General features: G+C 38.3%; 1 protein-coding gene across 3 annotated transcripts in view; it reads right to left on the reverse strand.

Moving 5' to 3' along the window:
* Positions 1–23,634, reverse strand: part of FHIT (fragile histidine triad diadenosine triphosphatase) — a 1,520,982-nt gene that overhangs the window by 1,094,159 nt on the left and 403,189 nt on the right. For all 3 annotated transcript variants that reach the window (XM_030927077.1, XM_030927123.1, XM_030927074.1), the window contains one exon: positions 1,872–1,964. The gene's annotated coding sequence lies outside the window, so the exon portion shown is untranslated. The remainder of the gene's footprint in view (positions 1–1,871; positions 1,965–23,634) is intronic.

The raw sequence follows: 23,634 nt of genomic DNA on the forward strand, positions 1-23,634 counted from the left end.
TTGCACTTTGGGAGGCTGAGATGGGTGGATCACTTGAGGTCAGGAGTTCAAGACCAGGCTGGACAACATGGTGAAACCCCGTATCTACTAAATATACAAAAATTAGCTGGGTGTGGTGGCTTGTGCCTGTAATCCCAGCTACTTGGGAAGCTGAGGCATGAGAATTGTTTAAACCCAGGAGATAGAGGTTTCTGTAAGCTGAGATCGCACCACTGTACTCCAGCCTGGGCAACAGAGGGAGCCTCTGTCTCCAAAAAAAAAAAAAAAAGCCTTCCTTCAGGGCTTAAAACACCCAAACAATAACAAAAAGGATCACATAATTATATGCAAAGGCTCATATGAAAAGGCACATAACACCAGTGCTCCATTTTGCCTTATTTCATTCACTGCCTTTAAACTTCCTTTGTTTTCCAGGTAGACTATCTAAACAGGCATGTGACCTGCCAGAGAAAAATCAGGCATATTAGGAAGTAAAGATGCCTGCCTCATCCCACGACAGGATGCAGCAATGTCTCACAATTCTACAGCTCTAGGAGCAATCCTGCCCAACTTTGCAAATTTTGCATAAACCATGGGTTTCAAGTGACTGTGGAATGAGAGGGAAAGGGAAGGCGGCACGAAGGATAAGCTGGCTGACATTATAAAGTGGATACAGGAAACTGGGTCTCAACTGGAAGCAGAAAAAGGAGCATAGTATCTTTGTGTTCTGGCACATAGGATTATTCAATATACATGTTATTATACATGTTAAATTGTCTGAGACCTGGGAATGAGAGATATTGTTAAAGGTGTAAAGATGAGATGAAGTGACAGAAAAGGAGAGGAGTAAATATGAGTCCTAGGGAGGGGTTACATGAGCAGGGTCCCCTGACAACATGCTAGAGATTACCAGATTAGTGCATTGCTCCTACTTTATTGTTATTCTTATTATTTTGGGTTTTCTTGTGGCAGGGTCTCACTCTGTCGTCCAGGCTGGACTGCAATGACACGAGCTTGGCTCACTGCAACCTCCACCTCCCGGGTTCAAGCGATTCTCCTGCCTCAGCCTCCTGAGTAGCTGGGATTACAGGCACCCACCACTGCATCTGGCTAATTTTTGTATTTTCGGTAGAGATGGAGTTTCACCACGTTGGCCAGGCTGGTTTCAAACTCCTGACCTCAAGTGATCCACCATCTCGGCCTCCCAAATTGCTGGGATTACAGGCCCTTTGCTGCTATTTTTAAAAATACATATTCAACATATCCAGTGAAATCGTTCAAAGATGCATACAGACAGGTGATTATTTTACTCTAACTTAAAGCCTCTTTGTAAGACCTACCCTTCACTGTCCATCCCAGTATATGCCACTAGGACTTCCTCTGACCACAAACAGTACCATGCTGTTGAAGGAATTCTGTTTCATAACAGAGCCTCCTCCTGCTGCTCCTAATTTCATTTCCATTCCACTAGCATTCTTAAAGCCATGCAAAACATAACAACTTGACTTTGTAACTGTTTAACCTTACTTTTTACACATAAAAATTATTAAATATGTGTAACTGCTGGGGAAAGGATAATATAATGGCATGTCAATCAGGTAACAGGTAAGTTACATTTCATGGAAAAGAAGGGGAATGCTTTCTTCAGAAAGTGAAGTCATCATTCTTTTATTTAACTGACATAATATTTATACCCCAATTTTTAAAATGGCAGCTACAAATAGAAGTCGAAGGAGGGTAAATTCTCCAAGGGAATCTAGCCTTGAAATTTTACCATTTTAAAAGTTCTATTTTACATGTACATAGGAACATTACTACTATTATAAGGGTACTCATAGCAGGTCAATTATTTCAAACTCTTTGAAAAAAAATCAAAATTAAGTAAACCCTACCTTTCAGAAGACTGCTGCCTCTTCGGAGTCCTCAGTGGCAGGATGCACAGAGCTTTTACAGAAGGTCTAAGCAGGCAGGTATTCCCAGGACACCTACACCAAGGACAAGAAATTCAGATGATTATTTCAGCAGTGATCCAGATGGCTCTAGGTACAATTTCATTAGGAATGTTCACCGTGAATACTGAGCATTGCCACACAGGTATTGTTAAAAGGGCAGAATGGAGGCACATATGTGATTTTTGTATGCATTGTCATTAGTCTGCACATGGGAGCCTGTGGCTCAAAAGGGTATAAGTGGTTCATACATGATCACACAAGAAAAGGGGCAGAACCGTGCCTTAATTATTCATTTCTGATTCCTAGTCCAGGGTTGTTTCAGCCGCATCATTTGACCCTCCTCAAGAACTGGAAAGTCCTGGCACTGGGGCTTTCCATTTTGCAAAAAGATGAGGCTGACCCATGCGTCTGGTGGGAAGAGTCTTTCTCTGGTTTTCTGATGGTCTATGCCAAGTCATTTGTATGAAGCGTCATGTGTGGGCCAGTTTACTCACTTTCCCTTGAGACTCTGGTGTCCACAGAATCTGAAGGAATCTGACAAGCAAAGGAACATGGGCTTTTTTGATCCCACTGGCCTGAGTTGGAACCCTAGTAATGTGTTTACTATGTCTGTGTCCTATGTCGCTTCTAAACTTCGCTGAGACTCACTTTCCATCTCTATCAAACGGGTATAATAATATTTGAAGGGCACATTTATGAAGAGGATTTTTTTTTTTTTCTAAATGAGAATAAAGCACCAAGCACAGTTTCTGGCACATGTTAGATGCTAGGGTGAAGTGAAAGCCCCATGACCCACCTTACTTGCAGGGATAACCCCAAAGTGGACAAGTGACAGGGAGGCTGTTGAGACCTTGCTGCCCATAAATCACTCAATGACAATGCACTAATCCCCCAACTGGCTGGTTCCTCACTGCTCTGACCTCTACCTCTGGGTTTCCTTCATGTACACTTCTTTGAAATAAAAATATCATAAACACCAATTCATTCCCTAGGATCTCATTTAGAGATAATTGTTTCCTTTTTTAATCTAATAATTTTGTTCCACATCATGTTACATGGTCAGCTCAATGTAGTAATTGAAAGCAGATGATCATTCATTTAACAAATATTTATTGAGATTTTACTAAGGTGTCAGGCACTATTCTCTATAGTAGTGAACATAATGGTCCCAGATCAGGACCATGATGCTGCCTACCTTCTGGTAGAGGAGACAAACAAACAAAATACACATGAAAATACATGATTGCTTAAATAGTGCTAAGGACTCTGGAGAAACACATAGCAGGAAGGGAGGTGGTGAGTGTTATGGGTTGAATTCTGTTCCCCTAACCCCTCCCCATCAGGAAAAAGGATATGTTGAAGTCCTAACCCTCAGTACTTAGAATGTGCCCTTATTTGGTAATAGAATTGATACAGATATAATTATTTAAGTTAAGATGAAGTCATAACTTAATGACTTCATTAAGTCATTAAGAGTTTAATGAGTTTGGTGGGCGGGCCTCTAATCCAATATGATTGGATATAAGAGGATGACCACATGAAGACACAGAGACACAGGGGAGAAGGAACACCATGTGAGGACAAAGGCCGAGATTGGAGTTATGTAGCTGCAAGCCAAGGATTGCCGGCAAATCACCAGAAGTTAGGGAGAGGCAAAGAAAGATTCCCCTGCAGATTTCAGAGGGAGCATGGCCCTGGTGACACTTTGATTTCAGACTTGTAGCCTCCAGAACTATCAGACAATAAATTTCTGTTGTTTTAAGCCACTCAGTATATGGTACTTAATTACTGCCACCTTAGGAAATCAATACAGTATGTTTGGGGAGATTGTTTCATTTTTGAGCAAGGAGATCAGGAAAGATCTCGCTGAAAAGGTAATGTCTCAGGGAAGAATTGAGGTGCAGGAGACAGCCATGATGATGGCTCTGGATGAAGAAATTCTAGGCAGAGGGAACAGAAAGTACAAACATCCCAGGCAGGTGCGTATTTGTATGTTAGAACAGCAGGGAGGCCAGTGTGGCTGGAATAGCCAGGGGAGAGTGGCAGGAAACCAGGCCAAAGTGATGACAAGGAGCTGGAGGGTGCTGGACCTCTAAGAACCACTAAGAACTCTAAGAACTTAGGCTTTTACTTGGAGCAAGGTGGGAAGCCATTGCCTAGTTCTGAGCAGAAGTGAACCAAGATCTGACTTACATTTTAATAAGCTCTCTCTGGCTGTTTGGTAAGAATAAACTGAAGAACAAGGCCACTTAGGAGGCTCCTGCAGTTATCCTGGTGAATAAAGGTGCTAGCCAGGTAGCACGCAGGATAGTGAAAACTGATCAGCCCTTTGCAAAATATTTTGAAAGCAGATCCAAAAGGATTTGCAATAGATTGCAGATAGAGATATACCTGACTTCTTGATAGTACATAGAATTAACTTAGAAACCATAACAATTTAACTGTACTGATCATCTGAATAAATTATCTTCTCAAATGCCAGACTAGCCAAAGATATTAGCAACATATTTAACAGACAGGGAATAAGTAACCAGAATACATAAGGAACTCCTAAAATCAACAAAAAGAAAAAGATAAATAAATAAGTATTTTTTAAAATAGTGATTAAAAGAAGAAACAATGGACCATGGACATAAGAAAAGCAGCTCAACCTCACTGATATGGTTTGGCTGTGTCCCCACCCAAATCTCACCTTGTATTGTAATTCCCACAATTCCCATGTGTCATGGAAGGAACCTGGTGGGACATAATTGAATCATGGGGGTGGGTCTCTTCCATGCTGTTCTCATGAGAGTGAATAAGTCTCAAGAGATCTGATGGTTTTAAAAACGGAAATCTCTCTGCACAAGCTCTCTATCTGCCTGCTGCCATCCATGTAAGATGTGACTTGCTCCTCCTTGCCTTCCGCCATGATTGTGAGGCCTCCTCAGCTATGTGGAACTGTGAGTCCATTAAACTTCTTTCTGTTGTAAATTGCCCAGTCTCTAGTATGTCTTTATCAGCAGCATGAAAACCAACTAATACTGTCACTAAACATGAGGAAAATGCAAATGAAAATAATAGGATTCTACTTTATTTCTGTCAGACTAGTTAATATGAAAAAGACTGACACAATTCAGTGTTGTCCAAGATACAATAAAAAAATAGCATTTTATTCTAATTTATTCCAGTAGAATCATGAATTGGTATATTATTCTATTGAGCAATTTTACTGTATTATCAAAAGTGACATTACACATATGCCATGGCATAGTGACTCTTCTTGTGGGGTATACCAGGGCTAAGAAACATACATATAAGGAGATATATACTAAAATAATTATTGCAGCACCTTTTTCAGTATAACAAAACTTGGAAATGACCTAAAAGTCACCCTTAAAGGCAAATGAGTAAATAAAATATGCTATATTTATACGATTAAAGGACCTATGGCTGTTAAAAAGCATAGATTGGTTTTATAGGCATCAGTGTGGATATTTCATAAATGTCATGGGCAGAAAAGCAACACAAAGGAAAATGTTAAACATACAAACACAATAGTATGTATTCATTGTAGATCAGGGTCCCCGACCCCCAGGCAGCAGACCAGTACCAGTCTGTGGCCTCTTAGGAAACAGGCCACACAGCAGGAGGTGAGTGGCAGGCAAGCAAGCACTACCGCCTGAGCGCCACCTCCTGTCAGGTCAGCGGGGACATTAGGTTCTCATAAGAGCAGGAACCCTATTGTGAACTGTGCATGCGAGGGATCTAGGCTGCTTGCTTCTTATGATGAGACCCTAATGCTCGACGATCTGAGGTGGAACCGTTTCATCCCAAAACCATATCCCCCACTCCCCATCCATGGAAAAATTGTCTTCCACAAAACCTGTCCCTGGTGCCAAAAAGTTGGGGACTGCTGCTGTGGATTCACATATATGTATGTAAAAGTATAAACAATGGACTAGTCAAATACATCCCATTATGGTAGGGAATTTTGGGCAGGGGGTAGAGGCAGCAAAGAAAGTGGAGGGTGGAGGGAAGGACAGGACATTATTGGTGAAAATGATTTGGTTTTATCAATAACTTCTTTAAAAAGGAAAAAACACTGGAAACAAATCTGACAAAAACAAAAACAGATACTTGTTTTGGGATAGTGAGCATACAGATGATCATTATACTACTTTTTGTGCTCATCTGTACTTTTTTGCTTTCTGAGAGTAAAGGAAGGAGGAAAGGGAGGGAGGGAGGGAGGGAGGGAAGAGGGGATGGAAGGAAGGAAGGAAGGAAGGAAGGAAAGATGGAAGGAAGGAAGGAAGGAACGAAGGAAGGAAGGGAGTTACCAGTTCTGGACTGCACTTAAGCTAATCATACATGGGGATAGATGAGGTTAGTTTTTTTCTTTGTTTGTTTGTTTGTTTTTTATTTTTTTTTTGAGACGGAGTTTCGCTCTTGTTGCCCAGGCTGCAGTGCAATGGCACAATCTCGGCTCACTACAATCTCTGCCTCCCAGTTTCAAGTGATTCTCCTGCCTCAGCCTCCCAAGTAGCTGGGATTACAGGCGCGCACCACCACGCCCAACTAATTTTGTATTTTTAGTAGACACGAGGTTTCACTATGTTGGTCAGGCTGGTCGAGGTTAGTTTTTTACGGATGAAACTCAAAACTATGTTTTAATAATCAGTGAAACCATTTGTGATTCCTCCCAGACTGTCTCAGCATGGAGGGCTGAATTTCAGTTCAGTCAGCAGAGGGAACCATCTGTCATTTGGATTGACAAGGAGCTCTCTGCCAGGGGAACACCAGAACACCACAAGCAGCATGGTCTTCACCATCTCCTCGCTGGCCCTGGAACCACCAACACTACAGGACACAGGAACACACATTTACAGACAAAGTAAACCAAGAATACAACACGAACATCTTTTCAACCTTTTTAAAAGCACATTGCAATTTTCTAGAATCAAGGGAACAATATGCTTGATTAGTACTTCAGCAGACTTGGCAATTTTGCTTGTCATATTTCTCTCCTTAAAGCAAGTTGGTCGTTAACCTTCCATGTTCTAGGACTTGAGATTAGGTTTTCCCCCCACAAAATGAAATCTTTTCTTAAAAAAGAAAAGAGTTTGCTTTAGGATAATTCATTTGTGCTGCTAATAACTGCAAGATCCTCTGAGCCAAGGAGGTCATTCTTGAAAGGGGCTAGAATTGTGAAAAATGTTCCTTCTCTTCCTGGAGAGAGTCTGTGAAGCAAATAAAGCTTGCAGAAAAGTTCAGTAATCATGAAGTGAAAGCCCAAAGTGACCTGAATGCTTCCTCCTGGGTCAATATTGTATGTTTAAAAAGAAACAACCAAACCTTTAAAGAAAAATCTGGCCATCCCCAAATCCCAATACATGAAACTGGAAGGCAGGAAGTACCAGCAAAATGCTGGATTTGCTCTCACTGTTTGGCCTCCATCACAGTTACAATAGTTCAATATCATCTTTTTGTGTGTGTCATCCTAAAAATGGGATTTGGATTGGTTTCTAACAATAAAAAGAGCAAGGTAGTAAAGGAATGTTATGAATAAGTTACCAATGTAAATATGCTATTTTGCACCTTTGAATTTGAGTGTCAATAAACATGATTCCACGCATGGAAATTAGACTTTTCAGAGCTACTACACTGAATCATTTAATTTGTCTGAGTAAGTTCTTATAATAATGTGGCTGCTCTGCATTGCAATAAACATCGGGTTTTCAATTGAACAAATGAAGTATGTGATACTCCTTATAAATGGAACTGCAGCAAAGGGCGTTCAGCTAGGGGGCTGTGCACTAAAACGGGATGGGTGATAAGAACATCTCTCTCCAGCCCCGCTGATAGGGAAAGGAAAGAACATATGGCCTCTGGTGCTATATTTTCTGTTCCTGGACAGAAACAAGCCTGAAGCCTCACTGTGAAATGATGGGGGGACTGTTGCTACTTTGGGTTGTCACAGGGTAACTTGTCACACTACTTAGGACACATGAGGACAGATAATTCTGTTCCTCCAGATTGTGGACTTGAGAATGCTTTAGCAAAATAGCATAGAGATATATTTTGCTTAGTGGTGAAGGACATGGGTTTGAATCCTGGGCTCTATCAACCAAACAGTTGCATGATTGCACCCAAGTAATCATCTGTCTTCTCCATGCTCATTTTCCTGTTTGGTAAAATGAGGATAATAACTTTGGCTTCCTCATTAAGTTGTTAGGGGGATTCAGTGAGATAATTTATGTAAAGAACCCAGCACATGATTAGAATTCACCTTTTTTATCATCATTATCATTGCCATCATTATTATTATGTTTAACCTTACTTTCATTGTAATCCATTATTCAATTTTCATTCAAAGCTCATTAAAACACAACTCACTACATTGTTTAGTAATTAATTACTTTTGTTCATTTAACAAAGTTTTTGTAAGTATAACAAGTGCCAGGCACAATGCTAGAGGCTAGGGTACAAATGTGATCTAATCCTCCTGGAAGCTATTGGAGGAGATGGGCATGAGTCAAAGGCTCCCATAGGAAGTGAAATCTTTGAAACTCAGGGAACAGCTCTAAAAGAAAGGAGCAGGCTAGGCATGGTGGCTCATACCTATAATCCCAGCACTTTGAGAGGTGAGGTGGGCAGATCACCTGAAGTCAGGAGTTGGAGACCAGCCTGGCCAACATGGCAAAACCCCGTCTCTACTAAAAATAGAAAAATTAGCCAGGCATGGTGGCGGGTGCCTGTAATCCCAACCACTCGGGAGGCTGAGGCAGGAGAATCATTTGAACCCAGGAGGCGGAGGTTGCAGTGAGCCGAGATCATGCCATTGCACTTCAGCCTGAGCAACAAGAGTGAAACACTGTCTCAAAAATAAAACAAAACAAGAAAAAACAAAGGAGCAGATCACTCTAAGAGATACTAAAACAAAGGAACTTAAATTAAACCTGAGACCTGAAGGATGAGAAGGAGGAGAACACGGGATGGAAGGATGGCTTTCTTGAGAGAGACACAACAGTATTCAAAGGCATGGAGTATACAGCACTTTATCATTGTTATCAAAAGTCAGTGCAAAATGATCTACTGAATAGTTCAATGAACTCTAACAACTATGTGACAGGCACCTACTATGAGTCAGGCACTGAGTCAAATCTAGAAACACAATAGTAAAGACAGTTAAGATCTATGCCTGCACCCTTACCTCCCAACACCTACTCCTGTGTTTGAAAGTCAATATTTACTTTGTAACCAACAAATTACCCCCTTTGCTTTTGATCACAGAGAGATTTCACCTGCATGGAAAAACTGGAATGCTTTCTCTGGTCAGACAAGGAATGTTACACAAGTCAAATAATTCCCTTTCTTCTTAGTTGCTGGATACCTACAACCAAGTTTGGTTTATTCCATGGGCCTACCAACTTCTGCTACTAAAGATGGTCATGTTTCTCTTTCATGATTAATTGTTCTATTATTTGTAGACTATCTTTAATTTAGTAAACAGCCTCAAATTATTTGGAAAGTTATTAGAAGAGGAGAAAAAAGAAAAAGAAAACAAGGAAAGGAGATCTCAAGTTTCGTGAGATCTGGGAATTGTCCAATGTGCTTTTTGTAGTATTCGTGGTACCTAACGTGGTGCTTGATGGAAAGCATTTAATAACTTCTGATTATCAGATGAATGAAGAATATAAAGCTTGCCTGGCTCAACTTGGGCTCCATTATAAGGAGGGAAGAATTGAAACTTGGTAGACCAGAATATGCCTCCCCGAACATGCTTCTTTAGCATAAGGATTATTTTGAGCTGATTATTTTGAGAGACTGCAGCTAGAGAAGAAGATCTGAAAACAGAATGGAAGTTACCTTTTTGTAAAAGGAATTTACAAAATCTCTATTCGTAAGGGTGTCTCCCTTTCTGTACCAGGAAGAGAAGGATGACCAAATCACTAGAGACTGTTACCAATGGAGAAGACACCAACTTAAATCTGCATAACAAACCTTACCCATGTTTACCATACTTTTCCTGGGCATCCCTCCACAATAGTCCACAACTGGACTATCCCCCATACCCTTCTTTTTTTTGTTTCAGTGGACAATGGTATTTGAGCCTGAATTCAAAGCCACCTCACTGAGATTTATTCATATCTCTGGGTATCTCCCATGTGTACATGAGATATACACATTTTTAACTTCTGTTTGTTTTTCTCTTGTTACGGGGTCTATCCCAACCTAACAACCACAAAGGGTAAAGAGAAAATTACTTTTCGTTCCCTACACTTACTTTTCTCTAATCTCCAGGTTGAGAGGAAAGAACTAAAAAAAGCAGCTGAAAATCATCAAAACATGATTTTCACTGTAAAGCAGCCCAATAGTCAAACAGAAGAACCATATAAACCAAAAGAAGAGAGTGGTAAGTGAACTATAAGGTACTATTAGAGATTTCTCTCAGGGAATAAGATTCTTATAACGAACTATTTACTTTTCTTACTCTGGTGCTAGTAAAAGTAGAGAAATGTCACTGTTTTAATTAATGTCTAAGTAACAGGGAAAAATATTAAACTTCTTCATGACAAAATGGAAATATATTTGCAATTCCACATCCTAATGTTCTCTCAGTTATTTTGGAAAAACTATTAGTCATTTGGTTTCTTCCACAATAGGAGAGCAAAAAGCTATAATATGGTCTATCTGGTTAACTATCAGGAAGAGGAGAAATCAATTTAGAAGAAATTTGGAAGACACCTACTTTACCGATATTTGAGCAAAGTAGAGATCTGTCTTGTTCACAGTCAAAGCAATCCAATTCACACACACACACAAAACAACAAATGTTGCATTTATGGAGGTATTAAAACATCTCATCCTTGTCCTTAGCTTAACATAGTAATGATAATTTCTGAATTAATCTCTGATTGTGAACTGTGTGTAGGTATGATATAACGGCAGTAAATAGTGCACAGCTTGCTTCAGGCATCTTTTATGACAGATTCTATGACAGATAGAAAATCTTTAAGGTTAAATTATTTCTGTATTTCCCTAAGAAACTGATCAGTGCTAACAAGTATACCACTTCCCCAACTAGTTGATAAACAGAAAGGAAAATATTATTAAGTGATGGCACTTGAGGAAATAGTTAAAAGGAGAAACTCAGAACAGAAGATTGTGATTATATATAATGAGGAGATTCTCAAAATGGCACAGAAAGGAAAGGGATGAATTGAAGCTGCAAAACATATGTTTTTAGGAGGTAAGTTATTCCATAAAGCAATTACTAAAATGTGAGAGTTCTTCTCATGGTTCTCAACCTTATATGCTGAAAGAGAACTTCTTATAATGCAAGACTAAGAGCCAATTACTTCAGCACCAAGGTACATCGTAAATCTCTGGACTTGGCAGTTCAAAAAAACTCTTGGAAAATGTTCTTCTAAAATCTTCACTAACAACCCTGACTTTATAAATGTAGACTCTAAAAGGATGAATGAAAACTAGCCAATTAGATAGCAAAATGGAGAAGAGAGAGCAGTGAATAAAAAGACCTGCCAGAGTTCCAGTTGTACCTCTGCCACTAACTAGCTTCAGACTTAGTTCATATTTACAATAAAACCATAATCATAAAAAATAACAATTATGGAGCACTTAGTATGCCAAGAACTTTTCATATATTATCTAATTTAATCATCCTAACAACCTATGAGGAAGACACCACATTAGAGAAAAGCAGTTCAAGAGCTTGTCCAAGACCACCCAGCTGCTCTGAGTGATGGGTTAGGATTCAAACACGATATTTTTGGACCCCAGAGCCCAACCCTCAACCACTCACTCTGCAGACAAGTTCAGAAACCTCTTAGGGTGATCTAAAAGGCTTCTTTCAGCAATAGGGCACTAAGATTTATGAGACACGATTGTATAATGGAAAAAAACTCAGGTTTTGAAGTGACTTTGTAGCTCAGTTGAGCAGCTTCTTCTCTAAGCCTCAGAATCTTAGATAACAACACTACTTACCTTACAAGCTGGCCTAAGGATCAGAGATAATACTAGAGTCCTTAGCCCCAAGTAATAATAGTAATAATAATAATAATAATAGGCAGCATTTACATAATGCTCACTATGTGCTGGGCACCATCTAAGCATTGTTTTCCCCACGTTAAAGGATGCAATCTTCACGATGACCTTAAAAGTACTATTATTTTGTACTTTTTATCTAATTGTATAAGAATACAAAAAAGAGTTCTATTATTTTGATTCCTGTTTTACCAATGAGGAAACAGAGGCAAAGAGAGTTAAATTACTTGACCTAAATCACAGTTACTAAGTTGCAGATCTTGGATTCTGATCCAGACAGAATGACTCACTGGACAACCCAAAACATATCGGATGCACTCCAAATGATACATAAAGAACCTCCTTGCTATGCCCAATGGCTGTGTCACTCTCACCCAACGTGACAAATTTAACATAAACTTGGGAGGATGAAATACATAGGGATGCCCAGATAGCCTGCCTACTGTCATTCAGCCAGATTGTGTCTTTAAAAAAAACAACTTCAATAGAAACCAGCAAGAAAGAGATACATCACGTATGTCAGATATATGTGGTCACACTATTTTTTCTCCTGCCTGGCTAATCACTCCCTTTGTGTTGAAACTGTGCTGCTTTAGATCAATTAATAAAAGAAAGCACTGAGGCACCATAAAAATTGTTTTTGCTGTTTTGAATATGGAAGAAATTCAGTCTCTTAACTCATTTTTAAAACTATTTTAATAATAGCTTTTACTTAACCCAATACATCGAAAATGTTATTTCAACATATTAATAAAAGTTAATACGATATTTTATGCTAAGCATTCAAAATTCAGAGTGCACTTGACGTTTAAGGCCCATCTCAAATCAGACTAACCTGATTGGTCTGAATGCTCAGTAGCCGTATATGTTGCTAGTGGCTACCATATTAGACAACACAGTTCTAGACAGATTGGCTTAGAAAAGCCCTGGTTGCTGGTATTTATGGGTCTCTTTCCTTGGGCTGGTCAAATTCCCCAGAAAGATGTCTTTCAATCTCCTGCCTTAGGGGTATAAGCCTGTGTGCCATTGTTCTGAGATTTCAGTGTGGGAAAGAGCAGAAGCCCCATCATATTGTCTTTCACTTAAGCCCCCATTGTCATTATTATACCCATCCTCAGCTATGCATGGTGACCCCAGTCACACTCCCTGTAGCTGGTCCAACCCCTCCAGTCTTCCTCCTGGGGAAGTAGGGAGAGAGGCAGGTGGGAGAGGCAGTTCCCAGGCTATTCGGGTTGAGCAAAAACTCTGGGTAATGATTAGTAATTATTTGTTATTCTTTCAATGTTATTTTAATACTCCTTCATTCCCACTTTCATACATTTACAGTGCCACAAATTCCTGATGCTTTCTAGAATCTCAGTTTAGATTTTACAGTTTCTACGCACTTTTAAATCAGTTCCTGGCCTTTTAAGGCAGCTTCTACAATTATATTCTGTGATCTTCTCCTCTATTATTTTTGTTCCTACTCCCCTCCCCTTTCTTAATTAACATTTTTTAAATTTGAGATAATTATAGACTCAAAGCCACCTATTTGAGATTTATTCATATCTCTGGGTATCTCCCATGTGTACATGAGATATACATGAGATATAAAGCTTGTAGATATATAAAGCTTGTAGATATAATTGTAGACTCACATGAGGGTTGTAAGAAAAAATACAGAGAGGGTCCCTATACACTTTATCCCATTCTCTTCAATAGTAACATCTTGGAAAACTATTACACAGTAACACAACCAGGATATTGACAATGACCCAGCCAAAACGCAGAATGTGTCCATCACAGGGATCCTCTTACTGCTCTTTAATAGCCACACCCACTTTCCTTCCACTCCACCCCTTCTTAAGCTTTAACCACAAATCTGTACTCCATTTATATAATTTTTTCATTTCAAAAATGTTATACAAGTGGAGTCATACAGTGTGTAATCTTTTGGTATTGTTTTTTCCCCCCTTTTAATCTATTCACTGAAGATTCAGTCTAGTAGTTGCATGTATTAATAGTTCATTGCTGAGTAGTATTCAACGGTATGGATGGACCACAGTTTGCTTAACCATTCACCCAATAAAGGACACCTGAGTTGTGTCCAGTTTGGGGCTATTACAGATAAAGCTCTATGAAAATTCATGTATGGGTTTTGGTGTGAACATAATCTTTTGTTTACTTGGGATAAATGCCCAGGAGTATGATAAGTGCATGTTTAATTTTCCAAGAAAGTGCCAACCCATTTTCTAGAGTGGCTATAACATTTTACATTCTCACCAGTAATGCCATTTCTCTGCATCCTCACCAGAATTTGGTGTTATCATCATCTTTTATTTTAGCTATTTCAATATGTTTGTAGTGATAACTCATTGTGGCTTTGATTTGCATTTCCCTGATGGCTAATACTGTTGAACATCTTTTCATGTGCTTATTTGCCATCTGTATAACTTCTTCAGTAGAATGTCTGGCCATGACTTTTACCTATTTTCTAATTGAGTTGCTTGGATTTTTTACTGTTGAGTTTGAAAATTCTTTATATATTCTAAACACTCGTCCTTTGTCAGATAAGTAGTTGGCAAATATTTTCTTCCAGTCTGCAGTTATTCTTTTCATTCTCTTAAAAGGGTTTTAGGCCGGGCGTGGTGGCTCACACCTGTAATCTCAGCATTTTGGGAGGCCGAGGAGGGTAGATCCTTTGAGGTCAGGAGTTTGAGAGCTGGCCAACATGGCAAAAGCCAGTCTGAACTAAAAGGAGAAAAAAATTACAAAATTAGCCAGCCACAGTGGCATGCACCTGTAGTCCCAGCTACTCCAGAGGCTGAGGCAGGCGAATCGCTTGAACCTGGGAGGCAGAAGTTGCAGTAAGCTGAGATCATGCCACTGCCCTCCAGCGTGGGGAACTGAGTGAGACCCTGTCTTAAAAAAGAAAAGGAGGAAAAAAAAAGAAAAAACCAAAAACTCTTTCACAGTGCCAAAGCAAAAGCTTTAATTCTGATATAGTCCGATATAGCACCAATATATCATTTTTTTTCCTATTATGGATTGTGTTTATGTCAAATCTAAGAACTCTTTCCCTAGCCAGAGATTCCAAAGATTTTTCTCTAATGTTTTCTTCTTCTAAACATTCTATATTTTACATTTAAGTCTATGATACATTTTGAGTTAATTTTCATATAAGGTGTGAGACTTAGTTTGACTTTCCCCTTTTGCCAATTGCTCTAGGAAGATTTGTTGAAAAACCTTTTTTCTCTATTGAGAGAAATTGCATATTTGTTGATGATCAATTGGGCACATTTATTTGGGTCAATTTTGAGGGTTCTTTACCCTATTCCATTGATCGATGTTTCCGTCACTCCATGGATAGCCACATAGTAACCATGCAATAAGTCTTGAAATTGGGTAGACTGATTGCTCCCACTGTATTATTTCTTTTCAATTGTTTTAGCTACTCTAGTTCCTTTGTTTCTGTATAAATTTTAGAATAATCTCATCTATATATGAAAAAAAAAATCATGCTGAGATGTTGATAGGAACTGCTTTAAACCTGTATATCAATTTGGGAAGAATCGGTATCTTTACTATGCTGTGACTTTCAAATCATGAACACAATATTTTTCTCCATTTATTTAGATTTTTAAAATTTATTTCATCAACATTATACAGTTTTCAACAAACAAGTTCTATAAATGTTTTATTGGATTTATATAAGTATTTCATATTTTTGAGCTAAGGCAATTTGTACTATATTTTTAAAATTTATGTCCACAGATTCATTGCTAGTATGCAGAAATACAATAGATAATTTAAATGTTCATCTCGTATCCTGCCACCTTAATGAACTCAATTATTAATTTTTCATTTGTTTGTTTGAGATAGGGTCTCACTCTGCCACCCAGGTTGGAGTGCAGTGGCACACGGGTATTGGCACAAAAACAACCTTCTGGAGCCTCAACCTCCTGAGCTCCAGCAATCCTCCTGCCTCAGCCTCCTAAGTAGCTGGGATGACAGGCATGCACCACCAGGAGGCCTGGTTCATTTGTTGTTGTTGTTGTTTGTTGTTGTTGTTGTTGTTGTTGTTGTTGTTGGAGAGATGAGGTCTCCCCATATTTCCCAGGCTGGTCTTGAACTCCTAGGCTCCAGCAATCCTCCTGCCTTGGCATCCCATCGTGTTGGGATGACAGTCATCAGTCACTGCACCCAGCCACTTACTAGTTTTAAGAGTTGGTTTTGTGTTTTTTCATCTTTGTAGATCACTTAGGGTTTTCTGTGTAGAAAATCATGTCATCAGCAAATATTAACAGTTTTCTTTCTTTCCATCTGTATGCCTTGTATTTCCCTTTCTTGCCTTACTGCACTGATTAGAACTTCCTGCACTATGTTGAATAGGAGTGGTGGAATCAGCCTTGCATTGCTGGAATAGACTCCATTTTGTCATTGTACATAATTCTTATAGCCTGAATTCTATTTGTTAATATTTTGTTAAGGATTATTGTGCTATATTTTTGATGGTTATTGGTATATACTTTTCTTTTTTGTACTTTTTTTTTTCATATCTGGGTAATACCAGCTTCCTAAAATGAATTGTGAAGTGTTCTCTCATATTTTCTGGAAGAGATTGTATAAAACTCCTATGAATTCTTTAAATGTTTTGTAAAATTCTCCAGTGAAGCCATCTGGGCCTAAATATTTATTTTCAGGGATTTTTTAAATGATTAATTCAATTTTTAATAGTTATGGGCTTTTGAATATTATCTCTTTCATGATAGGTGAATGGTAGGAATTTGTGTTTTTGAGGAAGTGGCCCATTTCATCTAAGTTGTCAAATTTATGTGTGTAGAGTTGTTCATGGCATTTCTTTATTATTCTTTTGATGTCTACAGGGTCTGTAGTGATATCTCCTCTTTCATTCCTGATATTGTAACCAAATGCAGGTCCAGATGCCCACTGTTTACAGAGTCCAGTTAACAAGAGTGAGGTCTGGTAGAAAGAAAGTCATGTTACTAATCAAAACTAGTAAAGGGGAAATGGTCGGATTCCCACTCAAACCAATCACTTTGATTTTGGGGGAAGGCAGGGGTTTAAAAAGGGAAAACTTGATAAGGAAGGCATGCAAGAATTATACTAAGTATAATATCTGTGGGTCTTGTTCTGGTAGCTATCTTGGGTCTCAGTTTACCTGGATGGTGAGTCAAGACATCTGGGAATATCTTGACTTCCCCTTTATTCCTGAGGATATTTTCACTGGCTGTAGGATATTGGTTTGATTGTTGATTATTATTTCGTTCAGGACTTCGAATGCTTTAAGTTCCTGAGCAGCAATGGCCAGGTTTCTAACTAGCCACCTTAAAGTAATCTCTGGAATTTTGCAGCTGGGTCTCCAAGCTTAGTCTGCCCGTGTCAAGATTAGCCCCTGGAACTTCTAAGAAGGCACAATAATTAGATACTAGTATATAGTTAGACAAATGTGAAAGGAGTATATATGCTGCAAAAAGGAGAGATGTGGAGTCTATTTTTTAGGCTGAGGAAAAGGCTTCTGCAGTTTTTCAAGGTTGTATCTTGAAAACCAAGAGAAGAGAAAAAAATGTTTTAAAATGCATTTGGAAGTTAAGCTGCCTAGTTACAATATTGGTAATTTGTGTCTTTTCTCTTTTCTTTGTCAGTCTTGCTAGATTGTCAACTTTATTAACCTTTTCAAAGAACCAGCTACTCTTGTTTTCCTTTGATTAAAGATTGCATGATACATCTTTTCCCATCATTTTCCTTTCCTCTATTGTTATATTGAAAGTGAGCCTCTCATAGACAGTATATAGTTGGGTCATGTTTTTTAAATAATTCTGCTAATCTATTCTCTGTATTATAAGTAGTATATTTAGACCATTTAACTTTAATGTAATTATTGATATTTTAGAATTTACACTGCCAGTTTATTTTTTGTTTCCTGTTTGTTCTCTTTGTGTTTTTCTATTTTCTTTTCCCAGACTTCTTATAAGCTATTTGAACACCTTTTGGAATTCTGTTTTGATTTATCTAAAGTGTCTTTCAGTGCATTTCTGTATATAATTTTTTAATAGTTTCTCTAGGTATTACATTATATATTTATAACTAAACAGCTTACTGGTGTCATTTTACCAGTTTGAGTAACATATAGAAACCCTACCCCCCACTTTGCATCCCTTTATCTTCCCCATTTATAATTATCTTAAATACTTCCTCTACATGCATTTACATCCACATCAGAATGTTGCAATTTTTGCTCCAACCTTCAAACATAATTTAGAGCTCTCAAGAATATAAATGTTTTTGCTATGTTTTTTTCTTCCTTCCTGATGTTGAAGAGATCCATTTTTAATTGCTTTCTTTGCAATTAGATAACTTTCTTTCTTTCCTTTTCTCTAGGGACAGAGTCTCACTGTGTCATCCAGGCTGGAGAGTGCAGTGATGCAATTACACCTTACTTACTGCAACCTTGATAGATAAATTTCTTTAGCCATTCCTTTAGGGCAGGTTTGCTGACAACAAATTCTTTTACTTTTCCTTCATCTGAGAATATTTTGACTTCCCCTTTATTCCTGGGGATATTTTCACGGGCTATAGGATACCGGCTTGACTGTTGATTGTTATTTGCATTCAGGTCTTTGAAAGTTTTAAGTTCCTGAGTCTCAGCAGAAACTCAAAAATAATACATGTAGGAAGAGCTAAAAATATATACAATAAACTGGATCCTATTGAATTTAAATGCCACCAGGCTACAAGAAACTCTGATTCTGGCAGAAAAAATAAACATGTGAAAAATAATTACAATAATGTGTGATAAATGCAAAAATGCAGGTATGTACTTGTCACAATGCTGACACACAGAGAGAATCAGCACTGCTTAAGAGAATCAGTGGAAACTTCTCAGAGATGTGTGAACCAGGTTCTGAAAGTTAGGTAGTAAAAGTAGTTCCCAGGTAGAAGGGGAACCCTGCACGAAAGCCCTGAAAAAAGCAGAAAAGATGGTACATTTGAGAATCTGTGAGACTGAATGCCTGGCTGAGGTATAGAACATCCATTGGAACAAGCAAGAGATGCAATAGAAAAGACAAGTAAGGGATGGATGCCGGGCTAGAGGGCCTTATCCTGTGTACCACAAGGAGCTACTGAACAGAGGAAAATGGGAGTGTAATATTTAAAGCAATGATTGCTACTATAACACTCTTTTTAAAGTAGCTTTTCCATGAATTATTAACATTATCTTTAGTCTAATATGCATCAAAATTTAGTTTATGGACTGGTAGGATGCGTTAATGGCCAATAAAAGTAAAAGACTCAGCCAATTCCCTGCCTTCTACACTCCATTTTACACACACTCCATCCTGCCTGCTGAATGACTTCAGTGTCTCTGTGACCGGGGAGTGAAGCAGCATGCAATGAGATAATGGCTAGATGGCAGCACATTCAGTGAAGTGCTTCAGTTTTCCTGTCGCTTTCGATTCTCTGGCATTTGTCACTGTCTGTCAAAACATTAACATTTCTTAATGTACATTTTGCATTATTTACTAAATGAAAATTTTCCAGTGCCAGTGGCTGAGGAAAAAAAAATACATCAGATTTACATACAGGATGTCAAGTTCACATTCTATGCCCCAGAAATGCCCAGTCCCCAAAGACCTCCAGAGACTGCTGCTCATTTGTCATCCCTTTCCCTCTCCCATTTATTATGCTGACCCTCTGCCCAGCCACACAGACCACCCCACCCCCTTAGAAGCATCTAGAGTTGGTTCTAGAAATGAAATGGAATGGATTTCTGCATTTACATAACTGCTATCGCACTTCTGGTGAAAAGTAATTTCAGAAAAACACAGAAAAAATAAACAGAAGAATAAAAAGTGTCTATGTGATAACATAAGGGCTTATTTAACTACCTCTTTATTTCCTTTACAGTCCAACTATTTTTTTAAAAAAAAAATGCATGCCACCTTCATGCTGCCTCTTAGAGGGGACTTGATCTTATTTAGACCCGGTGATGAGGGTCCTTCAGCTCCATGAGGAGCTAGCTCTCTAGCACTCAGTTCTCTTTTGAGGAAAGATATCTTCAGAGCCTAAAGGCCTTGAAAAAAATGACACATTTTTAAAAACAGAAAAATAAGCATGAACATTGCCCATCAGAAATGAAGGTGTGAACTAGAATATAATAGACTGTGAGGAAGGAGCCAAAAATCCTCACCCAGGTAGGCCAGGATATATGCAGATAGGGAGGAAATTGGGAGGCATTCCTTTGCTACTAAAGACGATTTTTCTTCTAATTTGCATGTCTTTCATGATGTATCTTTTGTTTTCTGTTCTCTCTCTATGACTGCTGTTCTAAAATAAGTGGGCTTTAGGAATATGAACTACAGTCCACATGTTTGCCAGCCCCATATTCTGTGATGAACTTGACATGTGAATGAATCAATTCTGCAGAGGCAAAAAGTTATTCCCACAAAGTCCCCAATTTTCCTTGTAAGAAAGATCCCTACCTACCTGTAAACTTGTTAATTAAATGTCAAAGGTTGTTATATCAAGGACAATAACATAAGCCAACCTGGGAATCTGCCTGTCTGAAATAGGTAAATAATGTCTGTGTTTATTTAGAATTGATTGTACACTTTCCTTCATTCTTTACATAGATTTTATTTTCTCTCCACATTCTTCTTGACATCTTTTTCTGTATTGCCTTGAGGGTTTTCTCATATAATTATGTGACAAATTATACTCAAATAAGCAAGGAGACTGACGTTTTCTGTTAAAAACATATGGCCTATCAGTAATGAATGAATTTTTTGCCCGTATCATGACATGACTTTACTGAAGGCACCATCTCATATATGCAGTGTGCAATGTGGTGTCTAACTGATTTGTGTAAAATGTCCAAAATTAAGCAAATGTAATTATATGAGTTTGTATCATCTTATCATGTACATTTTGTTTGATAATAGAAAAGCAAATGAAAAGTTTATTACCTCATTGCAACAGTCTGTTTTTGATTTTTCCTTTAGACTCTCTTCCTCTTTATTTTACCCTCTTCTGTTTTGGGTCATTATTTTATCTGGAGAACCCAAAATCCAATTCTTCATCTGTATGTACCACATGGATCTTTAGATTCTCTTACCAATCCAACAGATTTCTGAATATTTAACTACCCTATTGTAAGTTGTCTTGTTTAGAAGAAGTGAAATTTAAGATTGTGGCAGTAAAGGACAAGCTGTCAATCTGTTAAATAAATTCCTGTTGAAAATAATGGCATGCACTGTGTGTTAACATAATTTATTAGAACAATTAGAATGCATCCTTGTTGTCTTTTAATTAGATTATTCCCTGTTCTGGTAATTACACTAGACAAGGGAGAATGATAGTTTCAGGATTCTAAAATCATCTGTAGACTATGTGGAAAGAGAATAAATAATCAATAATGCTAATCTACCAGAACACTTAAATTCCCAGAAAGAGATCTTTTATCATGAGCAATCCTTTGTATAATCAGCATTATTTCTCAATGTCTATGCTCATCTTGCCCAAAGTTGAAAAGTGAAGACACTGGACAAATAACAGATATTTATTTCACTGTCAGAAACCTGGTCGGACTGGGCCACCTCTGGCCTCTAGTGGCTCAGACATTGCTTCAGTTCCTTGCAAAATGCCAACAAGTAACCGCAAATGAAGGATTTAAGATTCCATGCAGAGCAGCATATCTAGCAGTCTGAATGCCTAACAGAAAGGATGCAGGGCTTTTAAGTTTTGGTCCTAGGTAAGGAAATATAAAGTTCCTCAATTTAAAAAAAAATTCAAATGGACAAAAATGTCTTAGAACTGAGAAGGCTACTAAATATTTTTTAAAAAATTACTGTAACATTTCCACACATGAAGATGTTATTTGCAGAAATTAATGGGCAGGCTATATGTCAGAAAAGTTTCTGGCTGTCAGGGATAGGCTGAGGCCTTTAGATGTGAGTTGAGCTACTATCTCTGTTTTTATGTTTTGAAGACCATAGGGAATTCCAGTGCTCCAAGGACACGCCGAGGGCCTACACAACTGTCACCAAGCATGTTAGGACATCCTAGAGAGTAGTTCCCAAAACTTTGTAGGCTTCAGAATCTTGACAAAGTCACGGGTGGGCATATCCTGCCCTCACAGACAACCCTACGGTTGAGTAAAAGGATGCTGGAATGCACAGAATTGACACCAGTGAATCTGGAGTTCTCTGTAATAATGAGTAACACAAATATCTCACCAACAGTCCCACTGTTGTCCGAGTCTGCCTTAGTCAATGTAAAGTCCTAATGAGACCATGTCTAGACAGTATTGATCTCCCACCAGAAAAAAAAAAGAAAGAACTCAGAGTGTGACTTCTTTTCTAGCTTAGCCCAAATGACACCCCAACACATGCTCTTTCATTCACACATTGCTAACACTTTTCATAACCTGAGATATTTTATCAACTAGGCAGCCAAGGACCCATAGGCTTCTTCTCAAGGTATATGTGGTATTTTTTATATTTAAAACATTTTTGATATTCAAATAGCAGATAAGAAAGTTACTTAAGCCTATTAAAGAACCTAGAGAAATTAAATTAGTTTATATATATACTTCCTTGCTAGGCAAAGGAGATAGGCCTTTAAAAAATGAAAGTCCACATAAGATGAAGGTGTGACCATTCAAGTTAATGTGGGCAAGATATCTAAAGGAGAAATCATTAGCTTAAGCTATCCAAAAGATATTACACATAGTCCTGTGGTTTAGGAGCAGAGGAGTACCCATATTACTCTGCTGTTCATTCCAGCTGGGAAGACATGGTTCTCTATAGAAGTACCTCTCTCCAGACTGGTCAAATCTACCAGGCATCTTTCTGATATATCAGGTAGATATAATTTATCATAGATATACCAAAGATTTATTTGCATTTGAGTGTCCTGTGGTGAGGCATTCCACGGCAGGGCTGTGCATCAGGTCTGTCTGCAGAAAGTCAGAAAGAAAGGAATATGGTTTATAATTCACATAGGAATGGAGTTTAAAAACTCCCCAGGCAATGTGAAGGTGAGTTAGGACTGGGAACCACAAGCTAAAAAGGGGAACCAGAGAGAATTCCTTCTGACTTTAGGGCTGAAATGAAGCTGACTGAGGCATTCAGGTGGTTCCAGAGGATGGAAAGTCTTATAAGACAGGTTTTTTCCTCATAAAAGAGAATTGAAATAAGCACCTTACTATGTTCCAACAATATCAAGATACAAATCTATCTTGTAGAAAAATGCTAAATTAAAACACAGCCAGAGAGAGACCTTCCACCACTCTAAATAGTTTCTTATACATGCCACCTAGAGACAAAATTATCATTTCTATGATCCTAACCAAAAGAGACTTGCATGTCTTGGCAAGACTTTGCCCTCTAAAGCAATCAGAAGAACGTTCCTTCAGTCTATGTGTTCTGGTGCTGGATTTTGAACCTTTTGAGCATTTGCTCCCAAAGTGAAATTTAAAAGGCTAACTAACATCAGGGACACCTTTATAACTAGAAAACCTACCTATTGGTAGCACAGGCTGCTTCCCCAAATGGACTGCATATAATTTCTTGCAAGCATAGTAAAAATCCTATACTTGTTTGAAATGAAATGAAGGAAAACCTTTCATGAATTTCTTTTTCTCTGCGTGAATGAA

Source organism: Rhinopithecus roxellana, chromosome 1 (genome assembly GCF_007565055.1).
Source record: "Rhinopithecus roxellana isolate Shanxi Qingling chromosome 1, ASM756505v1, whole genome shotgun sequence".
NCBI lineage: Eukaryota > Metazoa > Chordata > Mammalia > Primates > Cercopithecidae > Rhinopithecus > Rhinopithecus roxellana.